At 36.6% G+C, this 17340-nt stretch overlaps 3 pseudogenes; 2 read left to right on the forward strand and 1 right to left on the reverse strand.

Annotated features, from left to right (window-relative positions):
* Positions 1-219: 219 nt before the first annotated feature.
* Positions 220-12757, forward strand: LOC148603828 (uncharacterized; annotated as a pseudogene).
* LOC148603829 (uncharacterized) lies at positions 6029-7518 on the reverse strand (annotated as a pseudogene).
* A 2762-nt stretch (positions 12758-15519) lies between the features above and the next one.
* On the forward strand, positions 15520-16318 carry LOC148603830 (uncharacterized; annotated as a pseudogene).
* Positions 16319-17340: the final 1022 nt, after the last annotated feature.

The following is a 17340-nucleotide window of genomic DNA, read 5'->3' on the forward strand; positions in this document are numbered from 1 at the left end:
GAATAAGTTTTGATTGGAAACCGGAATACGCATATATGTGAATGGTTTCCGATACATAATTATATTTTTGGATTGAATCAGCAGAAAATCTTTCATTTCTGATTTATCCATGCAATTATCTCACGTTTCTGATATACGGATGACTCGAATATTTCATCTGTTTATAACTAATGGTCCTGAAAAGCCAAATGCTTATAATTTGTAATTTTATTTCTGTAGATGGTGTTGCCTACAGTATTGAAAAAGAAGCATTCATTGAAAGGAATGAAATTATTGCCAGTGATAAAGAGAATAAGGGGTGGCCAACCCGAGTCATTAAAAGCTTTGGCGAGGGTGCAGAAAGAGGTAAAGACAGAAGATCTTCAGCTGGAGGAAATGGAAGGACATGTTAAACCCATAGCAGGGGAGGAGCTTGAGGAAGTGCTCCAGCTTGCTGGCAGAGAAAACAACATTGCTGAAGCTAGATGGGCCCTTCATTGCCTCATACTCTATGCCAATGAGTTTGGTCGGGGTGGCCAGAATCTGTCAGATCAAGATCTTGTGAGTAACATTTTTTGTAACCCTTTTTTCATAGAATGAACCTTCTCATGTGATGTTTGACTACCTGATTATGAAAGAGTTTGATTGATGATTATATGATTACTAGATGTATTTCTAATATTTTAGTGTCAGAATTTCGATAACCATATTTACGTAGGCATATTTTTAGCATTCAATTCACGCACAAGTCTTGAATATAAGTGGTATTCCAAGAGCGTCTGTAAAATTGGTTTAAAATTACCAATAAAATAAACAAGTAATTTGAGTGTCAGGGTTCTTTATTTCATCATATGTGGATATGTTTTACAAACGAAAAAGGCCCTGAAATAATAATTACAATAATTAAGTAACAAGCTACACGATTAAAATTGCGTTACATACATATTATGCATAGGAAAGACATATTATTTCCTATCTTCACCATTAAAATTACGAAACTATATCTTTACTATATCTAGTTATCAAAATGAGTTTAATGCATTCTGATCAATATAAGCACATCAATACTATATTTTAGTATGCACATCTTTGAGAATGCATCTTTATAATACTCTGCACATATATATTTATATATATATATATAACAGCAAAACGGCGGAATCGCTGTACGATTTACTTGAAAAATATGAAACATAAAATAAATCGAAATAATTAAGCAAGACATTTAGCTTTTTTAGACACGACAATACAAAGACAATACAATGACATTACATTTGATACAAAATGTGAATAATACACATAAACATACCTCGCATGAGGTGCAAGAGGCCTCGTGTTCGAGGGACAGTGCAATTATTACATAAGCTGTTTATTCCACCTGAAGGAACAATATTAAAATAATAACTAATGTGTTAAAAATATGAAAACGTAGTTATTTCCCTTGATTTAGAATATATAATAAACAATTTATCTTTTAAGTATTTTTAAGTTTATAAATTGTTATACTGTTGTCTGTAACACCTCAATTTTACTTATAAGTTTAAGTACACAAGTTTGGATTTTAACCATTTTATTATTTTATTTACAAAAATATAATATTATTATTACCTCAATATTACTGTTATCGAATATGTGTTATTCACACTTTATCTATATCTGTTTATAAGGTTTTAGCATTCATTTACAGGATCACACATATTTTACACACCAATCAATCAATCGAATATTGTAAATTAATAAACAATATTATTTCCACAAAACAGATGATTAAAATAACTATTAAGGTAACTGTTATTGTAAGGAAAGAAACTGACCTTCATTGCACTATCAAATCTTCCACAGACTTTAGATTTAGTCAAATTATGTTGAAGTTCAAAGAAAATAAATTATGGCTTCCTTCTTCAATAGTTTTCAATAGAGTGTCCAGAGCAAAAGAAATATTCCCGCTCAAAACCAATGACCCATAAACTGACCTATAGATATAGACTAATCCTTATATAGTGTTATATAGAAAGTACTAGAGACAGAGACTAAGTAAACATTGATTGTTTTAATGATTTTTATTAGAGAAAACAGTTAAATAATTAATAAAGATATAAAACAGTTATGAGTATATAAAACACAATAAACTATCAACATTTCACTCTGCCACACACTCCCCCCGACTGTAAAATGACGTCCCGTCATTTCTCTACTTCTGGCAGACGATGTCGAGGATGGTTCTTGCAGCGTCGTTTTCCATGCCGGTAAATAAATGAGTCTGTGCCAAAGATGAAATACACTCAACCTTCTGAAGCCAATCTGGTGTTATAACTGTTGGTGGAATTGGTTTACAGACAGCAGACATACTGGTGTCATATTGGTTAGATGAAAGCCAAGCAGGTGGTCTCCGCTCTCTGGTTGACCTTCTGACAGGAACCGGTGACCTTACATAGGCAGGTTGCTCTTGTACAGGTGATTCTGCCTGTTGGAGATATGCCATGTCATCATCGGAAACGCTTCCTGTTGTTTCTGTTTCCAGTTCTACAGCTTGAGTTTCCTCAAAGTGGGCGTCCCCATTCAGAATTGGATCCTCATGTGTTGGTTGAACTGGTTCATCAGCGGGTTTAGCTCCACTATCAGTCGTCAACACATATCCAACTATAGATTCGTCTTCTGTTTCATCCGAGGATTCATCAGTTGACTCATCAACAGTTGACCGGTCCTTCTGTTCAGTCTGTTGTCTGGTTCGTGGTCTTGGTACTGGTCTTGGCTTTGGAGTTGGTGGTGCAGCATCTCTAACAAAACCAATTGGAAGTAACACGTTTCTGTGTAGAGTCCGTGTTCTACCTATACCATCTTCCCGAATAACAGTGAAAACTGGGATGTCTGGGTTATGCTGTTCTGTAACCACATATGGTGTTTCTTCTCAGATGTCTGCCAACTTGTGCTTTCCCTCGTGAGCAACTACCTTCACTAGCACACGATCACCTTTCCTGACGTCAGCTCCTCGGGCATTGGAGTCATAGGTGTCTTTCTGTCTGGCCTGTGCCTGTTGGGAAGCTTCAGCTGCTAACTGGTAAGCATGGCTCAGTCTGTCGCGTAGATCCTGTATATACTTGCCAGTAGGCTTCTTCCTATTCCTATGCAGACCAAAAGCGACATCTATCGGTAGTCTGGGATTTCTGCCAAACATCAGTAAAAACGGAGATACTCCTGTAGCTTCATGCCTGGTGCAGTTGTAGGCGTGGACCAGTGGTGTTACATATGACTTCCAGTTGGATTTCTTGTGTGACCATTGTTCCAAGCATCCCATGTAGAATGCGGTTGAACCTTTCGGTCATTCCGTTTCCCATAGGATGGTATCTGGTAGTGCGGGACTTCTTCATTCCGGTAAGGGCGCACAATTCTTTGATGACATTGCTCTCAAAATTGGCTCCTTGGTCAGAATGAATTCGCTGTGGTATACCGTAGTAGACGATGTAGTTGTCGAAGAGAGGCTGAGCAGTGGTTTTCGCTGTCTGGTTTCGAGTTGGAACTGCTTGCGCGTACCTAGTGAAGTGGTCGGTGATCACTAAGATGTGTTGATATCTTCCTCTAGATAGCTCAAGAGACAGGAAGTCCAGGCAGACAGGTTCCAATGGAAACTGCGTCATGATGCTGACCAAGGGCGCTCTCTGTTTGTCCGGTGTCTTTCTACGGATACATCTTCCGCACTGCTTAATCCACTCCTCCACCTGTCTGTCAATGCCGGGCCAGTAGAATCTTTCACGGACAAGTGCCAGAGTTCTATCCTTTCCAGGGTGACCCATATCATCATGAAGTGCTTTCATTACGATAGCAACATGTGCCGAGGGTAATACAAGTTGTTTGGTGATGGTATTGTCATCGTTCTGTACAATCCTGTAAAATATGTTGTTGTCAAAATGAAGGCGATCGAACTGTCTAAGTAGTGGTGTTGGTCCAACTTCAGTTACAGTGGGTTTTCTTCCTTCCTTCACAAACTGTACAAATTGTCCTATAGTGGGATCAGCTGCCTGTGCTCTTGTCCAGTCTATGATGTTATCTGGTATATCATCATCCTCATCTGCTGGTACTGATGACGGGTCTATGGCTAAACTCTCTATATATGCTGGTTGGACGGACAAGTTGCAAATTGCCTGGACGGACTCTTCAGAGATGGTTTCTGTGTCTGTCTTGTCGAAAGGCAGGCGACTTAAGGCATTAGCATCTACATTCTGCTTTCCAGGACGATAGATGATGTCGAAATCGAATGCTGCCAATCCAGCCAACCACCTGTGTCCTGTTGCATCAAGTTTAGCCGAGGTAAGCACGTATGTCATGGGATTGTTGTCGGTCAGCACAGTGAACTTGGTTCCAAACAGGTAGTCCTGGAACTTCTCACAAACTGCCCACTTCAAGGCCAGGAACTCCCTCTTGTGTGGTGGGTATCTCTGTTTTGACTTCAACAATCCTCTGCTGGCGTAGCTGATGACCTTCCCGTCTGTTTGTTCCTGATAAAGCACGGCTCCTAGTGCTGTACCCGAGGCATCGGTGTGGAGCTCAAGTGGAAGTCTACTGTTGGCATACCCAAGGATTGGTGCTGTTACTAACAGTTCCTTCAGTCTGGTGAAAGCTTCCTCCTGCTCAACTCCCCAGGTCCAGGGCTTTTGTTGATGTTTCTTGGATCTCTTGGATGTTGGGATGGGCATCAGGTCAGTCAATGGTTTGCTGATGGTACTGAAATTCCTGATGAACCGCCTGTAGTATCCAACAAATCCTAAAAAACGTCTGACATCTTCTGGGCCCGATAGTTTAGGCCAGTTGACAACTTTCTCTGTCTTCTCAGGATCAATTTCGACTCCTTCTTCTGAGACGATGTGGCCGACGTATTCAACTTTCCTCTTGAAAAATGAACATTTGTCCGGCGCTAATTTCATATTGTGCTGTCGGATTCTGTCGAAGACAAGTCGAAGGTTTCCTAGGTGTTCTTCATAGTTCCTACCAAAGATGATGACGTCGTCGATAAAGATGCAGCATATTCGGAGATGAAGATCCGAAAGACACTGTTCCATCATTCGTTGATAGGTTGCTGGCGAGTTGGTCAATCCGAAGGGCATTCTATTATATTCGTAAAATCCGAGTGGTCCAGCAGTGAAGGCCGTTCGTTCCTTATGATTTTCCAATATTTCCACCTGATGATATCCACTTTTCATGTCGACCGTTGAAAAGAAGGTATTGCCGGCTAGGCAGTCTAATAGTTTCTCAATTCGGGGTAAGGCATAGCTGTCTTTCTTCGTCTTCTGGTTAAGTTCTCTGTAGTCGACGCACATCCTTAACGTCCCATTCTTCTTGCGTACTAAGACTACATTGGACGTCCAGGGTCTATGTGATGATCTGATGGTACTATTTGACAGCAACTGCTGTAGATGAGCCTTTATTTCGTCATACATGGCTGGTGGTATTCGCCTTTACCGCTGCTTAAAAGGTCTTTCATCAAGCAGGTCGATTCGATGTTTTACTTCTGTATTTCCAATGTCGGTGTCATTTTTAGCAAAGATGTCGTAGAAACTCTCAGTTCTTTTCCCTTATGTAATTGGTCTTCGGTCAAGTCACTTCTGGTAATTTCAATCAAATCAAGTACAGATGTTGAAGATGGTGTTGATTGAGCCTCTTGTTGTTGGATGGTAACTGGCTGAAGTTCGCATAATACAGCATGTGGTGGTATAACAATGGTTCTTGTTGATACATTGGCTATCTGAACGTTGACATTCTCATTGGTCTTATATTGGTACTGTACAAGTCCTGGCTCTACTTCAAGGTCTGGGTGGTTTGGTTGTAGCTTAGATGGGTGTAGCATGGCTGGCGTTGTAACATAAGGCATTTCCTTGTCTACAAAACCGATGATCTGGCAAGATGTGTTAGGTTTAATGGTAATCGCCTTCTTATCAGCATTCTTAATAACAGCTAGGACATGGTAATTTCTCTGAAGTTCTTTTTCTCGCAGGATGATAGCTCTGAAGACTAAATACCAAGGTGTTGTAAGGTGGCATGTCTGTAGAAAACTGGTTCAATGCTGTTCCTTCAATGACTCAATCAGTGGTGTAAGGATGTTGGTACCTAAGAGTACTGGGACATGTGTGTTGTATGGAGTATCTGGTACCACAAGTAGTAAATAGGCATGGTCTGTGCTATCCAAGTCCATCTTCATTTGGGCCTCAAGGTAGCCATCATATGGAAGTTGTTGTCCCCCAGCACACTCAATGTCTAATAGCTCCTTAATGGAATGTAATTGTAAACTAGCTGCTAGATGTTGATGATAGTAAGTTCTACTGACAGTGGAGACTGTGGAGCCTGAATCCAATAGAGCCTTAACAGATGTTCCTTCCAGCAATACATCACTCTCTGTTGGTTTCCCAAACAATCCAGGTGGTACTTTCGGTTTATCGTCTGTTGTCTCTGTAGGACCTAGTCTGTCACATAAGCCTATTGATGGTCCTTCCTCAATGGCTTGTTGGAGTTTAAATCACTGCTCAATCTGACTCTGCAGCCATTCTTGATATGCCCAATCTGCCCACATCTATAACATCTACTTTCTTTACTTTGGTTGATGGTCTTGGTTGAATATTGACTTCTTTAGTTCCTCTGCCAGTTTTGTCTATCTTGGTAGTTGTTCTTTCTATACCCTCTTCCTCTATTTCCAAAGTTTCCATGATGGGTCTTCTCGAAGGAATCCATTCTAGTAGTAAGCTGTAATACAAGACCAGTAAGTTCATCTAGCTTATCCTTCTCCGGTTCATCTGGTTCTTTTGTTGCGGACTTTGCAATCTGTGGTTTCTTTGCTGATGGTATGCTCTCTTCATGATCTCTCTCAATATGTCTCAATGCTACTCTCAGCTCGTCGAATGTCCTTAGACTATCATATTTATGGCCGGATACGTCTTTTAGAGATGTCTTTAACCCAGTCCAAAGCATCGATCTCAACATATCATCTTTCTCAGAGTGGTGAACCAATCATTTTGTAACTGCTTTACCTAAGATGTCTTCAAGTCGACAGCTCCATGTTGTTACACTTTCGTCATCTTTCTGTTTCGCTCTGTAAAAGTCGGCTAATAATTCTTCTTTACTTTCCACTGCGCCATATATACTTTCCAACTTGTAGAGTATTTCAGTCAAAGAGGCATGTGATCCAAGGTGCATGGCAACTCTACCTGCTTCTCCTTTGAGTGATCTTCTGACTGAATAGTTGATACTTTCATGGTCATACATCTGGTCTTCCATCAAAGATGTTACTTCATACTTCCAAAGATCATAAGTTGTTTCATTCTTGTGGTTTGCGCCAGAAAAACAGGATATTTTGGGTGGTTCTCGCTTAAGTGATGGTATATACCTTGTGCCTCTATCAGATGGGTGAACTTCCTCAGGCTCACTCTTCATACCTTGGAGTAGTTGTCTAACCCACTTCTCTTCATATTCGGGTGTCTTAGGTTTACCTTTCATCTCCTTTTTAATAAGTTCCAATAATTTCAAGTCATTTTCTGATGGTCCTTTTTCTGCCATGGTAATGTAGTAATATCAAGTAATAATTGAAGTCAAAAAAATGTAAAGTAGAAACAAAATCTCAGTAAAAGAGAAATCTAATAAAGACAAAGATGTCTTAAGTAAATGTGCTGACTATGAAATCTCAAGAAATAACTAAGTTAAGCTATAAGTCACAACTGTAAGTCTGATAAAGTCAATCAACTTTTACAGATCTGAAAGTAGAACAATATGTACAATAATATACACAATGACTTACCTTTCAGGATACAAAAGCTAAACTTGGATATGGGTTGAAAAGCTTTTACGTTTACAAACCAATTTCAAAAGAACACGATGTAAACAAAATAAACCGTAATACGCACAAATTTATATCACGTATAAAAGGTAGGTACAATAACGCAAGATTAGTACATGCAGGTAAGGTATGTACATGCAGGTAAGTTAAATATAGTCAGGTATGCACATGCGGGTAAGGTAGGTATATGCAGGTAAAGTATGTCTTGGGGTATCGTTATTAATGAATATTTAACTGGGGAACTACTATCTCACACTGTAATTGTTTTATCAGTTTAATTCAATTTAGGTCTTATTAACTGATTTTAAATTTTAATTAAATTCAATTTAACCTATTTATTTTTTAAAGTTTAAATCAAACTAATGCTTTAAAATACCAAGGTAGCGTTTGTTTGTTTCTTTTTTTATATATATATCAAGCTGTTTAACCTTTTAACCTATCTTCATATTTCAATATGCACTACAAGTAATACAAGTAATACAATGCACATGTACAATTTACAAACAACACAATTGGACAAAATAAAGGCAGTTACATACAAACACAACACAATGAATGAACTAAGTTGTACTAAAGTACCAAGCATAAGCTTCACCTATACGTGTAAAGATGCAGCCAGTTATGGATAAACAATGTTACCTAATACGAAATAGGGATATGCTAGATAATATATGTTGCTGAAGTTTCATAAAAAATCCACTAAGTCTAGCTAAGGCCACAAATGTATTAAATATTTTTTTTATAAATATAACTAAAGTGAATGCATAATTAACCTTTCATAAAGTTTTAATATGTAAATTGGAAAAAAAATGTGAAAGTAGGTTGTTGCTATGTAAACAAAGGTACCAGGCAACTTCTGGTTCACTTACATGTACTTCCGGCTGACCTTTGGCCTTGGCGAAAAGGGGGGTAAGACAATGTAAAGAGGGGATATTAGCTTCAAATATGTTTCAATCTAAATTTCACCTAAAGTATAAGTTCCAAACACAAAACAATTCGTATGATGAAAAAATTCGCAAAGTTTTTTCTAACGTTTAACTTTTCCGTAAATTACAAACACAGTACACAATTAAATGACAAAACATTAGACATTTACAAACATATACAAACAAAAACATTTACATTGATTACTGACCTTAATATGCACTGTATCTGTATCCACTGTAAAGCACGTTGTTCTGTTTCGATCTTCCGGAAGTACAGGTACAAAGTCACTGTGACGAAACTTCTAAGCTAGCTATGACGTATAAAAATGTCTGACATGTCATATCCGTGACGTAACAAGTTCGAACTATCGATGACGTATACAGGTGATCGTCCAAATATTCACGTGATCACTACGTACAATAATTGTAAGGTCCAGCTGGCGATACACATCCAGATGAAAACTACGTGGGCGCCAGTGTAAAATTGGTCCAAAATTACCAATAAAATAAACAAGTAATCTGAGTGTCAGGGTTCTTTATTTCATCATATGTGGATATGTTTTACAAACGAAAAAGGCCCTGAAATAATAATTACAATAATTAAATAACAAGCTACACGATTAAAATTGCGTTACATACATATTATGCATAGGAAAAACATATTATTTCCTATCTACACCATTAAAATTACGAAACTATATCTTTACTATATCTAGTTATCAAAATGAGTTTAATGCATTCTGATCAATATAAGCACATCAATACTATATTTTAGTATGCACATCTTTGAGAATGCATCTTTATAATACTCTGCACATATATATATATAAACATAAAATAAATCGAAATAATTAAGCAAGACATTTAGCTTTTTTAGACACGACAATACAAAGACAATACAATGACATTACATTTGATACAAAATGTGAACAATACACATAAACACACCTTGCATGAGGTGCAAGAGGCCTCGTTTTCCAGGGACAGTACAATTATTACATAAGCTGTTCATTCCACCTGAAGGAACAATATTAACATAATAACTAATGTGTTAAAAATATGAAAACGTAGTTATTTCCCTTGATTTAGAATATTTAATAAACAATTTATCTTTTAAGGATTTTTAAGTTTATAAATTGTTATACTGTTGTCTGTAACACCTCAATTTTACTTGTAAGTTTAAGTACACAAGTTTGGATTTTAACCATTTTATTATTTTATTCACAAAACTATAATATTATTATTACCTCAATATTACTGTTATCGATTATTTGTTATTCACACTTTATCTATATCTGTTTATAAGGTTTTAGCATTCATTCACAGGATCACACATATTTTACACACCAATTAATCAATCAAATATTGTAAATTAATAAACAATATTATCTCCACAAAACAGATGATTAAAATAACTATTAAGGTAACTGTTATTGTAAGGAAAGAAACTGACCTTCATTGCACTATTAAATCTTCCACAGACTTTAGATTTATTCAAATTATGTTGAAGTTCAAAGAAAATAAATTATGGCTTCCTTCTTAAATAGTTTTCAATAGAGTGTCCAGAACAAAAGAAACATTCCCGCTCAAAACCAATGACCCATAAACTGACCTATAGATATAGACTAATCCTTATATAGTGTTATATAGAAAGTACTAGAGACAGAGACTAAGTAAACATTGATTGTTTTAATGATTTTTATTAGAGAAAACAGTTAAATAATTAATAAAGATATAAAACAGTTATGAGTATATAAAATACAATAAACTATCAACATTTCACTCTGCCACACGTCTTAGCTATAACCGCGTGTATCCATGAAACAGATGGATAATGATACTAAAAGAAATGATTGGCAATACACTGTCAATAGGATTTCATAGTTTTCATATTAAATGACTGGATACTGACTACAAAACATGTATGTAAAGTAAGTCGGGAGGGTAGAGCATGCACAAAAGTAATTACCTACATCTATATATAGATCGTCCCTAGATTATGTAGGTATTCGTAGTTTACCCTACTCATGTTTAGTTTTTTTCCTTTCAACCGAGATAACTACCGAGTATTTTACTTCATTCTTTTAGCTGAAAACAATGAATTTGTCGAAAACATATTTAAATAATGTGAAATTTAAGATAGCTGCTTTGGAATACTTGTATGGTAACCTACTCAAAATTTATATGAAAAATGTTATTAGTTCTAAAATATTGTACGAAATCTCATTACTCTGAATACGCCTCTTGTGTGTTATTGGTGGACTGACCGCTGTCAATTTTGAATCATTCATCTGATTGGATAACTGTTTATATTGATTGACATTAAATACATTCCAAAAACAGATATGTACACCCAGTAAACAAACCTGTTTGGATGGTCACGTGGAAAATGAATAGTTTCAATGTTCAATATTCGTACTTTATAGTTATATATGCAAATCAATGGCTATAAATATTACTAACAATTCCATTGTGTACATATTTTAATCCCCAATTCCTATTTTTGTTTGTATTCATTTTGGTATTTACTGGTGTAAGCAAATTAGCTTAGTTATAAGATGTTCAGTTTGATTATTTTGGTTTTTGGAGTTTTAACGGAAAATGAATGTTTTACAACCGTTTACGGGCAAGTCAATACAAGTTAAATAATTGCTATGTGTGATGAACTTGTATAAATGACATTTATGTTAGACCGGATGCATTTGGTTTTGTCCGATTTTCATGATAGATCTTTTTAGATCACTTTTATATACCTCACAGAATTTAGTCAAGGTCTATATTTATAATTACGCCTACGTATGAATGATGATTTGACTTCATTTACTTAGCATGTATTGATAATATTTGAAACTGTCAACCACTAATACAGAATTACAATGCCTTTTATTTTGAGGTCAACTCGATTGTTTGGTATCAAGTTATCCCGTTTTGAATACATATAATATATACGAACATGTCTACAAGCATGACAGACAGTAATATTGTTTTAAAATTTAAGAAGTATATCCGAATTATTTTTATCATTAAACGAAATTTTGAGCTACTCTATGAAAAGGGTCGTTTCAATTGCCCCATCTATCAATATATTTATAAGGATTATGTTTCTTGTGTATTGACTCCATATCCCATCATATTTTTATCAGTGAGTACCAGTTGAAATTGGTAAACTAATTTGTGTATTATTCATTTATGTACAGCTTTATCAAATAAGACATGACAACTTTTCGTTTGAAACGATAGTACTCCCTTAAAATATTCAAACATTTATCGTTTGTTTTTTAGAATACTCCCTCTACATCATCAAATGCTTCTGATGAGACAAATGGTAAGGCTACTGGCGGGAAACGTAAAAGAGACCAAGATTCGGATTTGGAGGACAGAATAGCTTCACTTGAGAAAACTGCAAAAGTTGAAGCCGTAAAAGAATTCAAAGAAAAGGTGTGGACCCTTTGTCTTCAGGATGAGCCAAGCAACCCTTTGATTCTTTTAACGTTAGAAGAATTAGCGAAAATATCCAGAAACGTCGGTCGTGAGGAAGCTGATATGTTTGTGGAGCTTGCTCGACAGGCAAATCGCCATCAGGGGAAAATTGACGTAGCTGCTTTGTGTCTGTCTTAGGAGAAAGCGGCTGATGCTATCTCCAAGGCCATTGCAAAATGTCTAAAGGAAAAACAGCCCGATACGAAAAGTGAATCCAAAAATAATCATAGTGTCAATAGTTTGGGACCGCACCCAGAAAATTCACCGCTACATAATGTTTACCCTCAACTTCAAACTTCATCAATGTATGGAATGCCACATTTTCCATTTTGTCCACCACCGCATCCTGCATCTACTTTCCAGCAAAACTTTAGAGGTAGACCACGATACTATCGACCAAGGGGTGCATGCTTATTTTGCGAAAGCACAACACATCAAGTGAAGGACTGTATTAAAATGAAGGCCGCCAAGAGCAAATAAAACTTTAACTTTCATGTAATATATATTAAAGTCTCTCAATGGTTATACATGTATTTGAATATATCATTTAAGTAATAAAGGTTCACAGATAATAAATATAGTTTAAAGATGCCGAAACTTTAATAAATGTGGATTTTTTGTACATGGGATTACCACACATCTAATACTTGTAGTTAAAGTTGTTAATTTGAAATTCCTTCGTCCGCAATTTAAGGGACACTGATGCCCTAGTGGGATTACTCACGCGAATTTTAGGCGAGGGGATTTCCCCTTTGGTGATTCCATGCTGGTTTTATAGGACTTCTTATTAATTCGTTGTTTGTTTTTATATAGAACATTGGGGAAGATGATTACACTGTGAAATCCACTTTTATTTATGTTCACGACTGGGAAAGAAACAGTGGTTTTGATCCAACACGAGTAAAGATAAGGGAAAAACCAGCATGGACAACACTTGGAGGGAATATCCCTTCGTCTACGACTCGTGTACCATTAGCGGAACATGTACTGAGTGACAATGTTGATTATGATATTAATTTGCTACCTCTGCGTGACCCAGAACTTTTTGTGAGCGGTCAGGTACATGAATGCTTACCAGCCTGGCAATCTATTATAGGAGACAATTCAAATCAAAATGATATTTTGAAATGGTTAAAGGAAGGAATTAATGTTGAAGATTTTTTCAAACACTTTAAGGGTACATTTAAGGGGAAGGATTATGACTCTGATTTCCCTCCCAAACAATACTTCGCAAATTCCAATAGTTGTGAACAGTTTGCAGAATTTGTAGCAAATGAATTGTGTGAACGGATTGCTATGGGTTCGGTAAAACTTCTAGGCAAAGTTGGCACTTGCAAACCCCCAAAATTATAATGCCCTTAACAGTTGAATCTAACAAACCACGCTTGTGCCACAATGAGAGATATTTAAATGTGTGGGTGAAGGACTGCCCTTTTCATTTGGAAACGTTGCCAGATATACCTAGGTTAGTTCAAAAGAATGCTCTGATTATAACATGTGACGACAAGTCAGGTTATGATCATGTGTTTCTAAGTAAAGAGTCTCAGACGTATTTCGGAATACAATTTGGGGGTTACTTAATGACATGCACAACGCTACCTTTTGGATGGAAAGCGTCACCTTTTGTATATCAAACATTGGTGCTACATTCTACTTGAGAACCCTTGACATTATGAATACATTATATATTGATGATCAATTTGCAGTTTCCCAAGGGGGAGACATAAGTTCGAGTCTTGACATTGTAGAGGAGGCAAACAAATTACCGTACGTCATGCTTGAGCTACTGACCCGATTGTGTTACACTCTGCCTTTTAAAAAGTCTTCCCTTATTCCAGAACCTTGTAAAAAATATCTTGGATTTTATGTTGACTCACAAAAGCAAGCTTTCATTCTTCCAGTTTTTGTGGCAAATGCATTTCGATGTCATTAGCTGTGCAAGGTTGTAAGTTTTTCTGCAGAGAGGTGAATGCAGCAATTTCTCATGCAACCAAGAGCAGTCGTTTGGTTAATGTGACTGGTAATTTAAGGGAAGAATTGGAGTATTGGAGATTTCTCGACAATTGGTCAGGTTTTTCGGCATGGAGGTCAAAGTTCCACAAGACAATTAAAATGTCTACGGACTCTTCTGGATTTAAGTATGGGGCTATATTACATGAAGGTGAAGAGAGGGTTGTCTTAAGTGATTATTGGGGTGAAGGCGATGATAGACATATCCATATAAAGGAAGCTGATGCTATCGTTCAATCTTTGAAAGCTCTACAGGGTACATTGTTGAATTCACGCACAGATCTTTTATGTGATCATATTGCTGTTGTTGCAGCTTGGAATAATCAGGGATGTAAATGTCAAACGTTGAATCAGGTATTGCAATCAATTTTCCATTACGTAGTTGATCAGAATATTGATTTGCACATTAGTTATGTACCCTCTAGTCAAAATGCAGCAGATGGACCCTCACGACAGATGAATGCGTCAGATACTATGTTAAGTCAAAGTTCTTGGTCAGAGATAGAATCCCTTTTTGGCCCGCATTCGACTGATCTTATGGCACTAGATTTTAATGTGATGTTGTCTAAAGACGGGAGTCCTCTACGCCATTTTACTCCTTGGCCCACTCCAAATTTGGCAGGAGTAAATGTGTTTTCTCAGAATTTAGCAAAGTAAACAACTTTATATGTTTTCCCTCCATTTTTGTTAATTTTCCCCGTACTTTGTTTGTTAAAGGAACAGAAAGTTACTTGTACCTTAGTGGTTCCAAAGCTTTACCCACTACCTGTTTGGTGGACCAGGTTACAAAATGCTTCAACACACTCCTTTTGTCTTGGAAAGAAAGGTCAAACTGGAATTGTTAGAATTCCTTCAAAACAAGGGTTTATTACGGACGAAATAGGTTTGCGTTGGCCATTATATGTGTTTAGAGTATCATTTTGTTATTAAATTTGCTTTGTTTTTAGGATCTGGAAATAAATTTGCAGTATATTGAGACCAGGCTTGGTGAATTTGATGAGAGGCAAGCGTCGTCTTCTGCTCTTAAAAAGAAGAATAGTTTCTTGCAGACATTTTTTTTGCTTTTATTCGTGGATCTGGCTGCCCAACTTTAGCCACTTGCACACCAAACAAAATTCGTCAGTTCTTAGTGTGGAAAGATACTTTTGGTAAAACAATTGTACATAATATCCAATATAAATATCTAGGTCAAAATGGACAAACCCCTTGTGCTTGCCCAAAAAGGTTATCAGCCGCAACTGTTGAGGGGATAATCCAGCAACTGATAAATGTTTTTTGAGGAAAATGGAAATGGAAGAGATTGGGATGTGGTATCTAATACTGGAAATCCTGCTGCGTCCCCTATAATTAAACAATATTTAAAATTAATTAAGGAAGAACAGGCCAGGTCGCATGTTCTTCAAAAGCAAGCAAAACCGATATTTTTGACGAAGGTGAAACAAATGTGTTCTTTCATTAGCAGGGAGATTAAAAAACTGGCCTCTCTGCTCGACATCAGTTTGTTTTGCATAGGGATCAAGCGTGGCTTAAGCTTCAGTTTTTTGCTGGTGATAGGGCCAGTGACCTCTCGATGGTTGTAGCACAAGAAGTTAAGGTTTTAAATGATGCCTCAGGACTGGTGTTCAAGCATACTTTTGGTAAAACACTCAGGGGAGATAAAAGGAAAAGTAATTCCTTTGTAATAAAAAATGTGATGATTCCGGTAAAAGGTCTACTTGATTATGTGGAATTTTGTAGACGCCGAGGGGTTGATTTATCAACTGGGTATTTATTTCGTTTTGTGTCAGAAAATGGCAGAGTCCTTGACCAGTCTGTAACTTATTCAACAATATACGAAAGGTTAAAATATTACTTGTCTACTTTTAGAATTTATGATGGTGAGACTCCGCACAGTTTTAGATCTGGATGTGTAATCACAATGGCATTATCTGTTGATAATGTTGATCAAGTCAAGAGTCATGTGGGTTGGTTTAGCAAGGAAAGTGTAGAATATTATACAAGAATGCATTCATTAGTTGATGCTGGCATTGTAGCATCTAAGCTAGCAAAGTCTGTAAACGCAGCTGAAAAGACCGAATCGTTGTTCAAAGAACATGCAGACTATTAGGGGCTTGTCATATTACATAATATGAATTAATATATTGTTGTTCTCTTGTTTGAAATGAATGTAATAAAAAAATTAAATAAAAGTATTTTGAGTTTTGGGAAAACAGGTTGTCTGGGCAGTAATACTTAATGTAGATGGATCCTTGTTTGGTTTGTGGTAATCTGTAGTAGAGTTTTGCTGCCCATACCTTAACTTGGACTGAATGCATGAGATATCAGACACTGAGGATATGGGTATATTCTCATTGGCTGATGACGTATGCGGAAATACATGTGATACATCCCCATTCTTTCAACAGTTATGCAGTGTTATGGATTTATAGATGTGATAGGATATACACATTAATATTTTCTACCAGATAAGTATTTTCTATTTTATTGTGCACCCCCCTTTTCTCCCGGCCCTTTTTATGCCTTTGATTACCAAAATGTGGACAGTTATTGGACTTTCGAGATAAATCTTCTATGTGTGGCGACAATTTTACGAAGAATTTGAAGAGTTTTGCTGCCCATACCTTAACTTGGACTGAATGCATGAGATATCAGACACTGAGGATATGGGTAAATCTCAGATATCCAAAATAACGCCGAAATGCATTCTGGGTTCTTCGGTTTTTGGACAAACCATTGAAACATAAACAACATCTCCTAGCAACCCGATCACTGTAAACATGGCCGACTTTTTACAATGTAAATATTGGCACCGAGAATTGAAATCTGATCGGAATTTAACTATTCAATATTATGGGAGAAGCCGTTTGGCTAAACGAATGAGCAAGTCATTTAAGACAATTTAAACGACGGTAAGTGTCAATAAAGTCGTAGAAAATATTTTTATTCAAATTTTAACAGTATCTTAATTATGTGACGCCGAGTATAATAGGTTTAAACTTGTCTGGAGCTGGCGTGTCAGTTAACTTGGAGCAATTCTCTGTGTGTGCATACGTGTAACGTATAATTATAATTAGTTGCTTTTTCTGTTTTAACAAGAAACTCATACCTTTCTCAACTGATTTTTTGGTA

The sequence above is a fragment of the Perna viridis genome, chromosome 11 (assembly GCF_037379345.1).
Source record: "Perna viridis isolate PV_CMFRI_1.1 ecotype Kerala chromosome 11, ASM3737934v1, whole genome shotgun sequence".
In the NCBI taxonomy this organism is placed as follows: Eukaryota; Metazoa; Mollusca; class Bivalvia; order Mytilida; family Mytilidae; genus Perna; species Perna viridis.